The sequence below is a fragment of the Bombina bombina genome, chromosome 2, assembly GCF_027579735.1.
Source record: "Bombina bombina isolate aBomBom1 chromosome 2, aBomBom1.pri, whole genome shotgun sequence".
NCBI classification, from domain to species: Eukaryota; Metazoa; Chordata; class Amphibia; order Anura; family Bombinatoridae; genus Bombina; species Bombina bombina.
Genome location: NC_069500.1, coordinates 382,595,506 through 382,615,029, shown reverse-complemented (window position 1 = coordinate 382,615,029; position 19,524 = coordinate 382,595,506). Strand labels below are relative to the sequence as shown.

The following is a 19,524-nucleotide window of genomic DNA, read 5'->3' as shown; positions in this document are numbered from 1 at the left end:
ACACTTATGAATAAAGTGCATATACGAATTAGTCACTTGGTCAAAAATTGCACATGTCAAATGGTGGGGGGGGGGGCTTATAAATGGTTAAGTCAGGGGCCCCAAAATTTCTAGTGGTGGCCCTGGTTACCATTTAATTCCGATTGGCTGTTTTTAGATCAGTCAATCCCATGTTTGCTATCAGTTGTCAAGACTACATCGCCTGAGCTAGTTAGTGTTGATGTAGTAAAATGTTGGTTCCCATGGCAATATTTGAAGTGTGCCTACACAGAAACTATTTTTAGTTTCAGTAAGCACACTTTCTGCGCCATGTAGACACACTTCAAATAGGGCCCCCCTGCAGCAAAATGCCAAAGAGCGGCAATGTGGATGGTGATGCCACGTACCCATTGACTTCTATGGAAGAGACATTGCCTCTTGCCGGCATTGCTTAGACACGCCCCTATTCTTTGAATATCTCAACAGACAGGTTTTTCGATGCTTTGAATATCAGGGCCTTTATCCCATACATTCTACTAATTATAGTGTAACATAACTCTCCAAGTGGATTTATAAAATAATGTAGGAAATAGAATCGCTGGCATTACATTTTCTTTTTTACTGGATTTAACCCGCATTGTCCAAGTTGTTCAGATCACTATAGGCATACAAAAAAGCCTTAGTATCTGGGATGTATTCATGGTATATGAAAGCAGAAGTAAAGACTGCAAAATGAAAAAGGTTCTGCTGCTTTCTATAACTTGATTAAATCAGTTTAATTTCCTTTAAAATATGTCGGCACATCAGACCTTTTCTCTGTAGGAGATATATTTCCATTACCCACTGGTGTGCAATTTAACCTTATTACTGAAGCAGTTATTCTGTCTATCCTTGCACTATAGGGGCTAAAAAGGTTTGCATCAAACTCTTGCTTTTCAATTCAAATAATGTTATATTTTCCTTGTAAAATATGTACCGTATCTATATTTATTTCTGTTCACTCACGTAACGGAAATTGGTCTTTGCAACCATCAACCCAACATGCAAAGAGAACAATCCTACGAAAAGACCATATGCTCTTTTTCAGAATCTGTCTGATTTCCTATATTTTGTTCAAAATTTAAAGGAATATTCTGGCTAAAATTTAAATGCTCATAGATTAATTACTTTGAATAGAAACATATTTACAGTATACATGTATTTGCAAATATGCATCTAGTAAAAATTATCACTGTTTTGCTGTTGGCATTTTTCTCTGCTCATGCATGTGAAGCATAGCTAGATATTCTCAGTACACTATTATTTTAAATAGTGCAGTAGCTCTCGGGGCTGGTGAAATTATTTAAGAATACTCACCAGTACTTCTATTGAGGAATTCTATAAAGTCACTTTTGCCCTGAAAACAGTGTGTCTCTCTAAGGGGGTGTATACGGTATATTCAGTAAATGGGAAGAAAGGAGATGAATAAATTACAATAGTGCAAATCGAAAATCGTAATTTGAAGTTCATACAAAACAAATAATTCAGCCATTCACACAAATATACACAGGAAAAAAATTGGATTGTTAAGGTGCATCAAACATTGTACAAAGTTGTTCACCAAAAATCGCATGTTATCAAAAATGTAAAATTTGTATGTAAATTACACAGTAATAAATCCTATTAAATATGCACTAGACATGTGCGATTCGATTCGGTCCAAATCGAAATTTGGACGAATTTGTCGAATTCGGAAATTCAGATCGATTCAAATTTCCGAATTGCGGTAGTGCCAAATCTACCAAATAAATCCGAATCGATACGAATTTATTCGGTAGATTCGGATGGATTCGGATGGCCCTGTATTACACTAGTATTGTACAGTATACTAGTGTAATACACAGCACATCCCACTTAACACTGACCGAAATTCTGAAATTCCGAATCGATTCGAGCTGAATTGAACCGAATCTAACCGAATTTTCCATGAATCCGAAAGAATCCGAATGAATCCAAAACGAATTCATTCAATTTCTTCCGAATTCGAATCGATCCAAACTGAAATTCAAATCGGTCCGAGTCGATCCGAACCGAACCGAATTTTTCGAAGCTGCACATATCTAAGATGCACACTATAAACGTTAAGAAATTGATTGCGCTATGTACTGACCTTATATTAAATAATTCTTTAGTGTTTTAAAATTTACTACATATATATGCACATCTATATATTTGTAATGTACCTTGTATCTAATATGTTTGAACAAAAAAATAAAAAATAAAGATAAATATAGAAAAAAAAAAAAGTATAACGAATGGTTAAGGTAAATAACTTTAGAATTGGATTTAACCCCTTAATGACAACTGACGTACCAGGTACGTCATGCATTAACAAGCAGTTAATGACAATGGACGTACCTGGTACGTCAGTTGTCTAACAGAGTGCTGGAAGCGATCACAAATGCTTCCAGCAGCTCTGAGGGTATTGCAGTGATGCTTCAATATGGAGGCATCCTGCAATACCCCTTTACAAGACTCCGATGCAGAGAGAGCCACTCTGTGGCCCTCTCTGCACCGGTAGTGATGGTGCCAATGGTGCCTTTGACCAGTGGGAGGAGGGAGCGTGTGCGCGCGCGTGCACGATGCGCGCGCGTGCACAATGCACGGGTGTGCGTGTGCACGTGGGCGCGCGTGCACGTGGGTGCACGTGCACATGCGCACATTAGCCACACTGACACCAATGAAAAAGTAAGGTTAAAAAAAGTTATTTTATTTTTTTTATATTTAAAAGGATCTGTGAGGGGGAGGGGGTGGGGGTATTGTGGGGGGGCTGCTACACTACTGAAATAATTAAACACAAATAAAAGTTATAAATACAATTAAAATAAGTTTGGTTTGTGGGGCCAAACTGGGTACTGGCAGACAGCTGCCAGTACCCAAGATGGCGGTAATTAGGTAGGGGAGAGGGTTAGAGAGCTAGAGGGGGGGATCAGGGAGGTTGGTGCTAAGGCAGGGGTCCATCACAACTAAAATATTTAATAATTTTTATTTAAAAAAAAACAAAACTTTTATTTAGTACTGGCAGACTTTCTGCCAGTACTTAAGATGGCGGTAACAATTGTGGGGTGGGGGAGGGAAGAGAGCTGTTTGGGAGGGATCAGGGGGTGGGATGTGTCAGGTGGGAGGCTGATCTCTAAAATTAACCCTGCAAGCTCCCTACAAGCTACCTAATTTAACCCCTTCACTGCTGGGCATAATTCACGTGTGGTGCGCAGCAGCATTTAGCGGCCTTCTAATTACCAAAAAGCAACGCCAAAGCCATATAAATCTGCTATTTCTGAACAAAGGGGATCCCAGAGAAGCTTTTTCAACAATTTCTGTCATAATTGCACAAGCTGTTTGTAAATAATTTCAGTGAGAAACCTAAAATTGTGAAAAATGTAAAGTTTTTTTTTTTTATTTGCTAGCATTTGGCGGTGAAATGGTGGCATAAAATATACCAAAATGGGCCTAGATCAATACTTGGGGTTGTCTACTACACTACACTAAAGCTAAAATTAACCCTACAAGCTCCCTACAAGCTCCCTAATTAACCCCTTCACTCCTGGGCATAAAACATGTGTGGTGCGCAGCGGCATTTAGCGGCCTTCTAATTACCAAAAAGCAACCACAAAGCCATATAAGTCTGTTATTTCTGAAAAAGGGGATCCCAGAGAAGCATTTACAACCATTTGTGCCATAATTGCAGAAGCTGTTTGTAAATAATTTCAGTGGGAAACCTAAAGTTTGTGACAACATTTGTGAAAAAGTGAACTTTTTTTTTTTTTTTTATCGCATTTGGCGGTGAAATGGTGGCATGAAATATACCAAAATGGGTCTAGATCAATACTTTGGGATGTCTTCTAAAACAAAATATATACATGTCAAGGGATATTCAGATATTCCTGACAGATATCAGGGTTCCAAAGTAACTAGCGCTAATTTTGAAAAAAAGTGGTTTGGAAATAGCAAAGTGCTACTTGTATTTATTGCCCCATAAATTGCAAAAAAAGCACAGAACATGTAAACATTGGGTATTTCTAAACTCAGGACAAAATTTATAAGCTATTTAGCATGGGTGTTTTTTGGTGATTGTAGATGTGTAACAGATTTTGGGGGTCAAAGTTAGAAAAAGTGTGTTTTTTTCCATTTTTTCCTCATATTTTATAATTTTTTTTTAGTAAATTATAAGATATGATGAAAATAATGGTATCTTTAGAAAGTCCATTTAATGATGAGAAAAACGGTATATAATATGTGTGGGTACAGTAAACGAGTAAGAGGAAAATTACAGCTAAACGCAAACACTGCAGAAATGTAAAAATAGCCATTGTCATTAAGGGTAAGAAAATTGAAAAATGGTCCGGTCATTAAGGGGTTAAAACCTAAAACGCACTGACATGAACTGTCAAAAATAGTCTTGAGGTAATGTTCTGCTGTGAACGCAATTACTCATACAGTGATGTGTATGGTATATTGGTGGAAACCACAGTACCTTTTATTTGTTACCCATATGAAGGGGTTAACATAAACTGTTCTATATGAAATTTCCTCCTTGTGATCTTTGATTTTTTCCGAGACCCAAAAAAGATGGCGTTGAAGCTTGCACCTCTTGATAAGGTAGCTAGATAAGACGTTACCTGTTACAGCTGAGAAAAGGCAGCCCATCTAAGCCTATTGTGAGAGACCAGGAGCTGTAGCAACGCAGCACTTCACCTGAATGCCTTTTTAATTCTATGTTCTAGTAAGTGCATTAACACTTGCGTGTGCAGCTTTTTGTAATAAAATCTTTTCACTTGAATCTTGCCCTGTGCGCTTTTTTCTTTCTCTTTTCTTTTATGCCTATTAAATATGCACATAGCAAATCGTAATTTAAGTACTCTGGATGCACAAAAAAACACAGAAAGTACAAAATGTTATTTTTTTTTTGTAAAACGGGCTGAACATGGGCATTCCATGGTCATATCTGACATTTTCTCTCAAATCTCAGCGTAATTCTGTAAAGATTTTAGCCCTACACATCTCACTGTTTCTCACAAATAAAAAGGGGGTGAGCTTTAATAAAAATATTTAAAACACCAATTATTCTAAAAGGAAAACCTATGCGTACAAAAATAACAGAGATTTTATGGTACAGTGCACTGAAAACAGTGACTTGTATCAGGCGTAATATTAAAGATTACACATAGGTTCTCCCTGTGTACTTTGTTCTGCTGTTTTCTATTGCTAACTTTTACATAGCAGAGAACTTTCATTATTTCTATGGGTGAGATCTATACACTCGCAGAAACAGCCCTTTTTTCATAGAATTCCATGAGGCCTACCCCTGCGAGTGTTGAACTGGAAAATAACTCTAGGCTGACAAATAGTTTAGAATCGGTCCTATAGTAACTTCTTGTATCATGTCAACAATGAGGCAAATTGAGTCATTACCAGATTCAGGTTCTCTGAGCAATTACAGTGTTTTAAATGCTGGTGCATGGAGCATACTAAAATACACTCTTCAAACAGCTGTAGCTTTCACTGTAACAGCTGTAGCTTTCACTATGTTCAAAACAGAAATGTTCCTGTGTGCATTCCAATTTTGGCAGAAGTGTCCCTTTAATTAAACTTTTAAGAGGGAGGGATATAAGGTTTAAAGGGACATGAAACCTCGAAAATTTTCTTCAAGACTCAGACCGAGCATGTGATTTTAAATAACTTTCCAATTTACTTCCATTATCTAGTTTGCTTCATTCTCTTAGTATTTTTATTTGAAAATTATACCTAGGTAGGCTCAGAAACAGCAATGCATTACTGGGAGATAGCTCCTGATTGATGGCTGTACACAAATTCCTCTTTTCATTGGTTTACCAGATGTGTTCAGTTGTCTTCCAGTAGTGCATAGCTGCTCCTTTAACAAAGGATTTCAAGACAATAAAGCAAATTTCATAGTATAAGTAAATTGGAAAGTTATTTAAATTCACATGTTCTCTCTGAATCATAAAGAAATAAAAAAGGCGTCATGGCTCTTTAAAGTGATGGTAAACTCTCCTCTTTAAAAAACAGATCCGTAATGTTAGTGATATTTTAGATGGAGTTTAATTTATCCCTTGTTTTGAAGATGTGCTATAACTTTTTAATTTAGAGAAGAAATTCAAATACCCTGCACCCCACCACCCACTTCAAAAGTCAATTTTTCTGCGAGCTAATGGTTTGAATTGTTGTCCAATCAGTGCTCTAGCTACAACAAAATGCATCCAAAGGGGAGAGTATTGTTCGGGAAACAGTTCAAACCTTTTGAAGTGAGCAGCTGAGCACGGGGGAATTTGAATTTCATATCTATATTAAAAAGTATGTTATAGCACATCTTCATAATTACTGATGAATTAAACTTCATCTGAGATATCACTAATATACTGGATTGTTTTTATAAATGGGAGAGTTTACCATCACTTTAAGTCCAAAATAGCTATTAAATGAAAAATAAAGGGCCAGATTACAAGTGGAGCGCTATTTAACTCTCCTGCTCGAGCGTTATCTGCACTAGAAGTAAGATTACCCTAGCATAACCTATTCCTCCATAGAAGTCAATGCAGCAAAAAAGTGGGAAAAAAAAACTAACACCCTACTCGGGCGCATACACAATCACATATTCTTAAGTGCACTAACCCAACATGAAAAAAAACATAATTTATGTAAGAACTTACCTGATAAATTCATTTCTTTCATATTAGCAAGAGTCCATGAGCTAGTGACGTATGGGATATACATTCCTACCAGGAGGGGCAAAGTTTCCCAAACCTTAAAATGCCTATAAATACACCCCTCACCACACCCACAATTCAGTTTAACGAATAGCCAAGAAGTGGGGTGATAAGAAAAAAGTGCGAAAGCATATAAAATAAGGAATTGGAATAATTGTGCTTTATACAAAATCATAACCACCACAAAAAAAGGGCGGGCCTCATGGACTCTTGCTAATATGAAAGAAATTAATTTATCAGGTAAGTTCTTACATAAATTATGTTTTCTTTCATGTAATTAGCAAGAGTCCATGAGCTAGTGACGTATGGGATAATGACTACCCAAGAAGTGGATCTTTCCACACAAGAGTCACTAGAGAGGGAGGGATAAAATAAAGACAGCCAATTCCTGCTGAAAATAATCCACACCCAAAATAAAGTTTAATGAAAAACATAAGCAGAAGATTCAAACTGAAACCGCTGCCTGAAGTACTTTTCTACCAAAAACTGCTTCAGAAGAAGAAAATACATCAAAATGGTAGAATTTAGTAAAAGTATGCAAAGAGGACCAAGTCGCTGCTTTGCAGATCTGGTCAACCGAAGCTTCATTCCTAAACGCCCAGGAAGTAGAAACTGACCTAGTAGAATGAGCTGTAATTCTCTGAGGCGGAGTTTTACCCGACTCAACATAGGCAAGATGAATTAAAGATTTCAACCAAGATGCCAACGAAATGGCAGAAGCTTTCTGGCCTTTTCTAGAACCGGAAAAAATAACAAATAGACTAGAAGTCTTACGAAAAGATTTCGTAGCTTCAACATAATATATCAAAGCTCTAACAACATCCAAAGAATGCAACGATTTCTCCTTAGAATTCTTAGGATTAGGACATAATGAAGGAACCACAATTTCTCTACTAAAGTTGTTGGAATTCACAACTTTAGGTAAAAATTCAAAAGAAGTTCGCAACACCGCCTTATCCTGATGAAAAATCAGAAAAGGAGACTCACAAGAAAGAGCAGATAATTCAGAAACTCTTCTGGCAGAAGAGATGGCCAAAAGGAACAAAAAACTTTCCAAGAAAGTAATTTAATATCCAATGAATGCATAGGTTCAAATGGAGGAGCTTGAAGAGCCCCCAGAACCAAATTCAAACTCCAAGGAGGAGAAATTGACTTAATGACAGGCTTTATACGAACCAAAGCTTGTACAAAACAATGAATATCAGGAAGAATAGCAATTTTTCTGTGAAAAAGAACAGAAAGAGCAGAGATTTGACCTTTCAAGGAACTTGCGGACAAACCCTTATCTAAACCATCCTGAAGAATACTGTAATATTCTCGGTATTCTAAAAGAATGCCAAGAAAAATGATGAGAAAGACACCAAGAAATATAAGTCTTCCAGACTCTATAATATATCTCTCTGGATACAGATGTACGAGCCTGTAACATAGTATTAATCACAGAGTCAGAGAAACCTCTTTGACCAAGAATCAAGCGTTCAATCGCCATACCTTTAAATTTAAGGATTTCAGATCCTGATGGAAAAAAAGGACCTTGAGACAAAAGGTCTGGTCTTAACGGAAGAGTCCACGGTTGGCAAGAGGCCATCCGGACAAGATCCGCATACCAAAACCTGTAAGGCCATGCCGGAGCTACCAGCAGAACAAACGAGCATTCCTTCAGAATCTTGGAGGTTACTCTTGGAAGAAGAACTAGAGGCGGAAAGATATAGGGAGGATGATACTTCCAAGGAAGTGATAATGCATCCACTGCCTCCGCCTGAGGATCCCGGGATCTGGACAGATACCTGGGAAGTTTCTTGTTTAGATGAGAAGCCATCAGATCTATTTCTGGAAGTTCCTACATTTGAACAATCTGAAGAAATACCTCTGGGTGAAGAGACCATTCGCCCGGATGCAACGTTTGACGACTGAGATAATCCGCTTTCCAATTGTCCATACCTGGGATATGAACCGCAGAGATTAGACAGGAGCTGGATTCCGCCCAAACCAAAATTCGAGATACTTCTTTCATAGCCAGAGGACTGTGAGTCCCTCCTTGATGATTGATGTATGCCACAGTTGTGATATTGTCTATCTGAAAACAAATGAACAACTCTCTCTTCAGAAGAGGCCAAGACTGAAGAGCTCTGAAAATTGCACGGAGTTCCAAAATATTGATCGGAAATCTCACCTCCTGAGATTCCCAAACCCCTTGTGCCGTCAGATACCCCCACACAGCTCCCCAACCTGTAAGACTTGCATCTGTTGAGATTATAGTCCAGGTCGGAAGAACAAAGAAGCCCCCTGAACTAAACGATGGTGATCTGTCCACCATGTCAGAGAGTGTTGTAAAATCGGTTTAAAGATATTAATTGAGATATCTTTGAGTAATCCCTGCACCATTGGTTCAGCATACAGAGCTGAAGAGGTCGCATGTGAAAACGAGCAAAGGAGATCGCATCTGATGCGGCAGTCCTAAGACCCAACATTTCCATGCATAAGGCTACCAAAGGGAATGATTGTGACTGAAGGTTTTGACAAGCTGATATCAATGTTAAACTTCTCTTGTCTGACAAGGACAGAGTCATAAACACTGAATTTATCTAGAAACCTAAAAAGGTTACCCTTGTCTGAGGAATCAATGAACTGATTGGTAAATTGATCCTCCAACCATGAACTTGAAGAAACAACACAAGTCGATTCGTATGAGATTCTTCGAAAATGAGAAGACTGAGAAAATACCAAGATATCGTCCAAATAAGGAAATACCAAAACCCTATTCTCTGATTACAGAAAGAAGGGCACCGAGAACCTTTGAAAAAAATTCTTGGAACTGAGGCTAAGCCAAACGGTAGAGCCACAAAACTGGTAATGCTTGTCTAAAAAGAGAATCTCAGACACTAAAAGTGATCTGGATGAATCGGAATATGCAGATACACATCCTGTAAATCTATTGTAGACATATAATGCCCTTGCTAAACAAAAGGCAGGATAGTCCTACAGTAACCATCTTGAATGTTGGTATCCTAACATAATGATTCAATAATGATAGATCCGGAACTGGTCTGAAGGAATTGACCTTCTTTGGTACAATGAAGAGATAAAATAAGACCCCAGCCCCTGTTCCAGAACTGGAACTGGCATAAATACTCCAGCCAACTCTAGATCTGAAACACATTTCAGAAATGCTGAGCCTTTGCTGTGTTAACTGGGACACGGGAAAGAAAAGAATCTCTTAGCAGGAGGCCTTAACTTGAAGCCAATTCTGTACCTTTCTGAAACAATGTTTCTGAAACCAGAGATTAAGAACGGAATTGATCCAAATTTCTTTGAAGAAAACGTAATCTGCCCCATACCAGCTGAGCTGGAATAAGGGCCGCACCTTCATAGGTACTTAGGAGCTGGCTATAGGTTTCTATAAGGCTTGGATATATTCCAAACTGGAAATAGTTTCCAAACTGATACCGCTCCTGAGGATGAAGGATCAGGCTTTTGTTCCTTGTGAGGAAAGGAACGAAAATGATTATTTACCCTGGAAAGAAAGGGAAAGCAAAGTTGACTTAGAAGACATGTCAGCATTCCAAGTTTAATCCATAAAGCTATTCTAGCTAAAATAGCCAGAGACATATACCTGACATCAACTCTAATGATATCAAAAGATGGTATCACCAATAAAATTATTAGCATGTTATAGAATAAAAATAATGCTATAAAATTATGATCTGTTACTTGTTGCGCTAAAGCTTCTAACCAAAAAGTTGAAGCTGCAGCAACATCCGCTAAAAATATAGCAGGTCTAAGAAGATTACCTGAACATAAGTAAGCTTTTCTTAGAAAGGAATCAATTTTCCAATCTAAAGGATCCTTAAATGAAGTACTATCTGCCGTAGGAATAGTAGTACATTAGCAGGAGTAGAGACAGCCCCATAACCTTAGGGATTTTTGTCCCAAAAAACTCTAATCTGTCAGATGGCACAGGATATAATTTGCTTAAACGTCTAGAAGGAGTAAATAAATTACCCAAATTATTCCATTCCCTGGAAATTACTTCAGAAATAGCATCAGGGAGATAAAACACTTCTGGAATAACTACAGGAGATTTAAAAACCTTATTTAAACGTTTACATTTAGTATCAAGAGGACCAGAATCCTCTATTTCTAATGCAAATAACACTTCTTTAAGTAAAGAACGAATAAATTCCATCTTGAACAAATACAAAGATTTATCAGCATCAACCTCTGAGACAGAAACCTCAGAACCAGAAGAACCATTATCAGTATCAGAATGATGATGTTCATTTAAAAATTCATCTGAAAAAAAGAGAAGTTTTAAAAGACTTTTATGTATACTAGAAGGAAAAATAACAGACATAGCCTTCTTAATGGATTTAAAAAATAAAATCTCTTATGTTATCAGGAACACTCTGAAAATTAGATGTTGACGGAACAGCAACAGGTAATGTAACAGTACTAAAGGAAATTTTATCTGCATTAATAAGTTTGACATGACATGCAATACAAATAACAGCTGGAGAAACAGATACCAAAAGTTTATAGCAGATACACTTAGCTTGGTAGCTCCAGCATTGTGCAGTGATTTTCCTGAAGTATCTTCTGACTCAGTTGCAACGTGGAACATCTTGCAATATGTAAAAGAAAAAAACAACATATAAAGCAAAATTGATCAAATTCCTTAAATGACAGTTTCAGGAATGGGAAAAAAATGCCAAAGAACAAGCTTCTAGCAACCAGAAGCAATAAAAAATGAGACTTAAATAATGTGGAGACAAAAGTGACGCCCATATTTTTTCGCGCCAAATAAGACGCCCACATTATTTGGCGCCTAAATGCTTTTTGGCGCCAAAAATGACGCCACATCCGGAACGCCGACATTTTTGGCGCAAAATAACGTCAAAGAATGACGCAACTTCCGGCGACACGTATGACGCCGGAAACGGAAATAGAATTTTTGCGCCAAAAAAGTCCGCGCCAAGAATGACGCAATAAAATGAAGCATTTTCAGCCCCCGCGAGCCTAACAGCCCACAGGGAAAAAGTCAAATTTTAAGGTAAAAAATGTTAAATTAAAATGCATTATCCCAAATATGAAACTGACTGTCTGAAAAATAAGGAAAGTTGAACATTCTGAGTCAAGGCAAATAAATGTTTGAATACATATATTTAGAACTTTATAAACAAAGTGCCCAACCATAGCTAGGAGTGTCACAGAAAATAAGACTTACTTACCCCAGGACACTCATCTACATATAGCAGATAGCCAAACCAGTACTGAAACGAGAATCAGCAGAGGTAATGGTATATATAAGAGTATATCGTCGATCTGAAAAGGGAGGTAAGAGATGAATCTCTACGACCGATAACAGAGAACCTATGAAATAGACCCCGTAGAAGGAGATCACTGCATTCAAATAGGCAATACTCTCCTCACATCCCTCTGACATTCACTGCACGCTGAGAGGAAAACCGGGCTCCAACTTGCTGCGGAGCGCATATCAACGTAGAATCTAGCACAAACTTACTTCACCACCTCCATCGGAGGCAAAGTTTGTAAAACTGAATTGTGGGTGTGGTGAGGGGTGTATTTATAGGCATTTTAAGGTTTGGGAAACTTTGCCCCTCCTGGTAGGAATGTATATCCCATACGTCACTAGCTCATGGACTCTTGCTAATTACATGAAAGAAATATATATATGTAAAAATGTTTTCACAAATATATATTTATACCTATATACAGTATATACTGTACATGATTTTATATATATATATATATATATAGATAGATAGATAGATAGATAGATAGATAGATAGATATAGATATATGAATATCTATTTAAAAATATGTAGAACAGAGTTCCGGAGGAGGAGTTCAGGTGTGTGGTCACATGATACACCTGCTCTGTCTCACCTAACCTTCAAGCCCTTGGCGAGTTTTCCGCGCCTAAAACCACTGACCCAGGTCGGCTTGTTCATCTAAGAAACCACCGCTGCTGGATCTCCGATAGTGCCAGACCATTGCACTAGAAGCTGCATATTGCAGCACTTGAAAGGTCCCCCTGTGACTCTGTCTTAACCTATACAACAGCCTAACTCGTTGCCGAGAGAAGAATACAAACTGCTCTTCATCTATGTCGCCTGACTTGCTACTTTGTTTTACCGCCACAGCTGTTGGGAAACCTCACTCTGTATAAAGACTCTCTACCTGACTAAACGTAGCAGGACGAGGTGTGTGGCTCTCCGGTAAGCAGGAATATTGCCAAATACAAGCCCCCCTCGCAGTCTTCTGACATCGTGCTGGACGCCGGGCGGCTGGTTTGTCTGCACTCTCAGACTTAGTGGACGCTACCTGGCTACTGCTCTCCTGCGGACACCCAGCTCCTCAACCTGAGATACATCACCTGGCGGTGTCCTCTCTCTGTTTGGTGAAGGAGAGACCCTAGGAGAAACCGGCGGACCGCATCTGTCATCTTGCTGAGATCCCTTCCCACCGATTTTGCGTGAAGGGCAAGGCTTGTCGTCATCAGTCTGCTGCTCCTGTACATGCTGGGCTGCCTCTTCTTGCTCCTCATAACTAGCGGAGGAACGAGTCTTCAACATCCCCTGGCTTCACTGCGCTCCCCCTTCCACCGGTGCTGCGCAAGGGGGGGCTGCTACTGAGGAGGACGTTAAAACCCTCTGATGACATTTTACACCACAAGAATTGGAAATGTAAAAGACATTTTTTTTTTTTTTCTCTTTTATATATCTCTCACATAATTGCTGATTCAACGGACTTTTGAGTTTCTGGTCCTGGATTTAAGGGGAAAAGAAGGAAAAAAAGGGATAAAAGAGGAGAGAAAAGGAAAGGAGAAGGGGGGAGAAAAGAAATAAAAGACATAAATACAAGGAAGAAAAGAGAAAAGAGACCTTTTTTTTTTTTTTTTTTCTCTTTTGACGCAAATGTCCCCATTGCCATTAGGACACTTTGTGACTCTCTTCACTTTGAACCTTGCAAGATAATTGCACATAGTTTCTTTTTTTTCTTTTTTCTGGAAAACTAGGCCAAGCTTGCAATAGCAGAGTTAAGGACTATTGTAAATGTGTTATGAAACTTAAATGTGCAAAAATAACCCTAGATGGTACATTTTGATATTGCTGTTACCTCCTTGCCTTCTCCTTTATATAAAGAACATACCCCAGCCTAGACCTATTTATTATAAGAATCCCTAGTTCTGCAGGTACTATACAGATACACTTACCTGTATAAATTGTTATTTCTTCTTACTTCTTCAACTAGTTTACTTCTTACCCCAATCTGTTTGCCAACAAAGGTTAAGAAAGGAGAAGGGAGAAGAAGGAAGAGAGAAATTTTTTTTTTTTTCTTTTTTTTCTTATCTTTATCTTTTTCAAATACATTTGTGGTTATATGACAGGAATTATCCTAAATTACTAGAGGTCTATGGGTTATAAGCGAGCAACAGGCCACAGCTCATTCTGTTGCTGTGTTAAATACCCAATTCTATTCCTGATGTGATTTCATTGCTAAATTGCTGTTTTTGCTTTATATGACTCTGTTAACCTTGCCTGCATTATTAAGGCTCTTAAAAAAAAAAAAAAAAATCTCATCTGACCCGCTAAAGCATTTAGAAAGTGCTTGAACTGGAATCATGAGAATATAAGCAATTCGGTTTATCTGGGTACCTTTGAGAAAAAAAAATTTCAAACATATATAGTCTTAGATTATTTATCTAAGAATAGCTGTCTCCCATAGCCCCTGGAATATCACCTGTTACCTTCATTTTGCATAAGATATTAAAAAGGAGGATTTAAGAGAGGAATAAAGAAATCTTTATCTGGAGATTTCTCAGTAAATAAATATACAACGTGACTTGAGTCTGCGGGTTCCAACTGATTAAGAATACTTTTTTTTAAAATTGCTAATTTACACATTTTTCTTTAATTATTTCTTTTCACTTTAATTTTGTTTTCTTCACATCTTCACGCTCACTTAAGATTCACACCTCCCCCTCACAACTCACTCAGGGAGGAAGGAGGGGAAAGGGAAGGGGGAAGGAGAGAGAGACTTTTTTCTTTTTCTTTTCCTTTCTCTTTTTCTCCTCTTTTTTTTTTTTTTTTTTTGTTTTGTTTTTTTTTCCTCTTACACTCACTGACATATGGATAAATTTTTCACTACTAACACTAAAACTCCCCCTTCCACTATGGCTGGAAGGCAGAGAGACAAAAAAAGTAAGGTCACACCTGAACCCACACTAGATACTCACTCCACCATCACCAATACTTCACAGATCAGCGAATCATTGGACCTGCAGACCTTGGTCCTGAGCATCTCTGATGCTTTAACACCGAAATTTGATCTCCTTAAAAATGAAATTAAACAAGATATACATGCACTTACATCTGAAATTCGCCAGTTCTCAAACAGATTATCAGAGGCAGAGCAGAGAATTTCCGACCTGGAAGATATCATGATAAATTGCAAGACTAAAACAGATACAATAAACTCAAAATTCATTAAAATTCAGTCAAGACTAGAAGACCTTGAGAATCGTGCTAGACGAAATAACTTTAGAGTGATTGGGGTACCTGAGCTAAAACAATATGAGGATTTGGATAAACTACTAACTGTAACATTGCCACAATTACTACAAATCCCCCAATCCCACCCGAGGATAGTGCTAGAAAGAGCCCATAGATTAGGTTGGCAGACCCCAGAGAAAGAGGATGCTAAACCTAGACCAATCATTGCTAAAGTTCTTAATTATCAGGATAAACTTTTACTATTACAGTACTTTAAAAAGAACCAGCCCATATTTCTTGGAGGTTCAAAAATTATGTTTTTTCAGGATTTCTCTGCAGAAACCTCTGCCAGACGAAGGGAATTGGCCCCTCTATGCACTAAGCTGATCAATCAGGGTCACCGAGCCACTATCATATACCCAGCAAGATTGAAAATAGTAATTGACAACAATACAAACTTTTTTGATTCTGTAAGAGACGCAGAAAGATTTATAACTCAACAGCCCTCTGATAAGGAACAAGATAGGACTTAAAAAACTTTAAACATGCTAACTTAAGAATAAAATCGAATAAATAATCTCGAGCGCAGGGAAAGGATAAGCATAGGCTGTTGTGAGGGTCTTGATGGGTCCACATGTCTTGGACCAAACTTGGGAAATAAGGGGAAAGGGTTTTTTTTTTTTTTTGTTTGTTTTTTTCTGTGTGTTTTTTTTTTTTTCTTTTTTTTTTTCTCTCTTTTTCTTCTTCTTGAATCATTGCCTATGTAATGACAGAAATAATAAATGGTTTTAAATTAATCTCTTGGAACATTGGGGGCATCACATCACCTATTAAACGAAAGACAATTATAGCACATTTAAGAAAAATAAATACAGACATTGCATTTTTACAGGAAACTCATTTAAAAATGGAGGAAGTTCTTAAACTTAAATGCTCTTGGGTTAACAAAGTTTTGGCGTCACCCAGCACCCAACGAAAAGGAGGAGTAGCGATTTTATTAGGGAAAAAGTTAAAATACCAAGTTTCACACACAAAAATTGATCCGGAGGGGAGGTTCCTATTTGCCAAAATTAAAATAGATAAGACACTTTATACATTCTGCAATATCTATGCCCCTAATGTTTTTAGCCCTTTATACTGGGAAACACTTCAAGCCATTATATTGACATATGCAGAGGGTTTCCTAATACTTGGAGGGGACTTTAATATGTCACCTCAATATCCCTTAGATAGATTAAGACACAAGAATGCCACTCTTAAAACCAAAAGAGATAACCTGGAATCCAAATTATTCCTTAAACTGTCTCAGAATCTCAGAATCAAAGACATATGGAGGACACAGAATCCAGACTCTAGGGAGTTCACTTGCCTTTCCAAGGCGCATAAATCTTTATCAAGGATTGATCTGTTTCTTATAGACGAAAGATTATGTAAATCAAGAGTGGCTACGGGAATCCTCCCTATTTGTATTTCAGATCACGCCCCGATCTCCCTAGAGTTCTACTCTAGTAACACTGCTCCTAGAAACTCCAGATTCTTTTTTCCAGTATATTTAGCATCAGACATTAAGTTCAAAAATCAGCTTACCAATAAATTCCAAGAATTTGTTTCTTTTAATCAAGATTACATTAATCGTCCCAATATCTTTTGGGAAACTGCAAAAGCAGTATTAAGAGGCGAGATTCTATCCTACACTATCAGTAGAACAAAGAAACTTAAAGCTAGGGAAAAGGAAATTGTGAAATCTATTTCTAATTCATATAATTCTTATCTCTTAGAAAAAACGCCTAGTAATTGGTCACGATACATGCAAACTTTAAAAGTCCGGGATTCTCTTCTTTTATATAAAACTACCCAGAAAGACTTGAAATTCCAAGCTAAATTATACAGGTACGGAAGTAAAACGGGAAAACTCCTTGCAAAGTTAATAAAAAGGGATAAAAATTCTTCAATTATTGACTCATTACAAGTAGAAGGAAAAACCATAACAACTACAGATGAAATTATACAGTCCTTTTTAAAATACTATCAAGACTTATATTCTTTAGATGTTTCAAACTCCTATGAGCAAGAAACTTTTTGGGAAAAAATTGTCTTTCATACAATACCCCCGGACGCAGTAGAACCCCTTAATTCTCCTATATCTGAGCTGGAGGTATCTAAGGCAATTCAAAATCTTTCTTTAAATAAAGCGCCGGGTCCAGATGGACTCCCTAATGAATTTTATAAAATCCTTTCCCCTGCAATAGTACCATATCTAACATCACTATATAATGATATTTTTATACAGGGTAATGTACCTCCACTGAGTTTTTCGGCATCATATACTACCCTAATACTTAAACAAGGAAAAGAGCCTGATAAGAAAGAATCTTATAGACTATTAGCATTATTAAATGTGGACTACAAAATCATATCCTCAATCTTAGCCTCAAGGTTACAAATCCTTTTACCCAAGATTATCCATAAAGACCAAGCAGGCTTTATACTTAAACGAAATTCTGCAGCTAAGATCAGAGAACTTTTTCTTACCATAGATTATTTCAAAAGCAGGGAGGAGCTGGAGAGGGAGGGGGGGAGGGACACCCCTGACTTAGCAATTATTTCAATAGACGCTGAGAAAGCTTTTGATTCAGTTCATTTTGATCATTTGCTTCATTCTCTTCAACAATTTGGCCTTTCAGGCAATTTTTTCAAATTTGTTAATAACTTATATAAAACAGCCTCCACTAAGCTATTAATCAATGGTTCTATTTCCCCAGACATCTATCTCAAAAGAGGAACTCGTCAGGGGTGCCCTCTCTCCCCCCTCCTCTTCAATATTTCCATTGAGCCCTTGGCCATTTTTATTAGACAATATCTTAACGGTATCAGGATCGGCAAGAAAGAGATGAAAATAGCACTCTATGCCGATGATATTTTAATATATATCTCTAATACCTCTGTAAATATCCCTAAATTAATGTTAATTATTGACCGATTTGGGTCTTTTTCCGGCTACAGGGTTAATGCTTTAAAATCCGAATTACTTTGGATTAAACAACCCAAGGACCCCCCGAAGAACATGCCATTTAAACTTGTGACTGGTTCTTTTAGATACCTGGGGATTATGATCTCCGATACCCCAGATATGTGGTATGATCTTAATATCCTTCCGGTCTTGAACAAAATTAAAGAGAATCTGAAAAACTGGCAAAACCTTCCTCTTTCACTTTCTGGTCGTATTGCCCTATATAAGATGGTCTGTCTTCCCAAACTCTTATATGTTTGACAAAATGTTCCGTTGATTCTTAAAGGAAAAGATGTTCTAATATTTAACACCTCCTTAAGAAAATTTATTTGGCAAAATAAAAAACCCAGAATCTCTTTATCTAAATTATCTTTTCCCAGGAAATACGCAGGACTAGCTTTGCCAGATATTAAGCTGTACAACTACGCTTTTCTGGTTCGTCTGATTATGGATTGGATCTCGAAGAGAGACTATGTCACGGATAACGAACTTGAGGAGAATGTAACATTACCATTTGCCCCCCTAGCAATTATCCATTGCACTCCTAGCTCTTTACCTAGAGAGGTGAGAAAGATGAGGATGATACATAATCCGCTACAGGCATGGTGGAAAGTCTGCAAACTTCTTAATGTAGAATGCAGAGTATCCAAATACATGCCACTCACAGGGAACCCCCAATTTCAAGCTGGGCTCCACTCCCCCCTCTTTCAAAGGTGGAAAGCTCAGGGCCTCCATAACATTTTTCAACTACTAGATATGGATAGGAAATGTATAAAAACATTTGGCACTTTAAGAGAGGAATTCAATTTCCCACACAAGGAGTTTTTCGCCTATCTTCAAGTTAGGCATTTTGTCCTAACCTTAGTAAATAACTTTGGATGGAATTGGACACAGGGGACCATAGAGAAGTGGCTATTATTAGCCAAGAATGGTATTATGACAATCTCTCCCAGTTATTTAGATTTAAGCTCTTTAAAAGGAGACTTGAACCTGGAAAAAATCTCTAGTAAATGGGCGGCGCCTTTATCGCAAAATGTCGGGGATACTAATTTAATTCAATTTTCAATATCTGAGGTTTCACGAATTACTTTGTCATCTACCTGGAGGGAATCACATATAAGATTATTACTAATGACCTTCTTCACCCCTGAAAAAGGCTCTTGGTGTGGAAACCTTGATTTCAGCAGCTGCCCTAGGTGCTCCCTCCCCTCGGCCAACCTTATACATATGTTTTGGAATTGTCCGAGTATAAGAC

General features: G+C 37.7%; 1 protein-coding gene across 1 annotated transcript in view; it reads left to right on the top strand.

Annotated features, from left to right (window-relative positions):
- LOC128646969 (transmembrane protein 132D-like) overlaps positions 1-19,524 on the top strand; it is a gene marked incomplete at its 5' end in the record, with an annotated part of 1,609,960 nt that overhangs the window by 1,022,477 nt on the left and 567,959 nt on the right.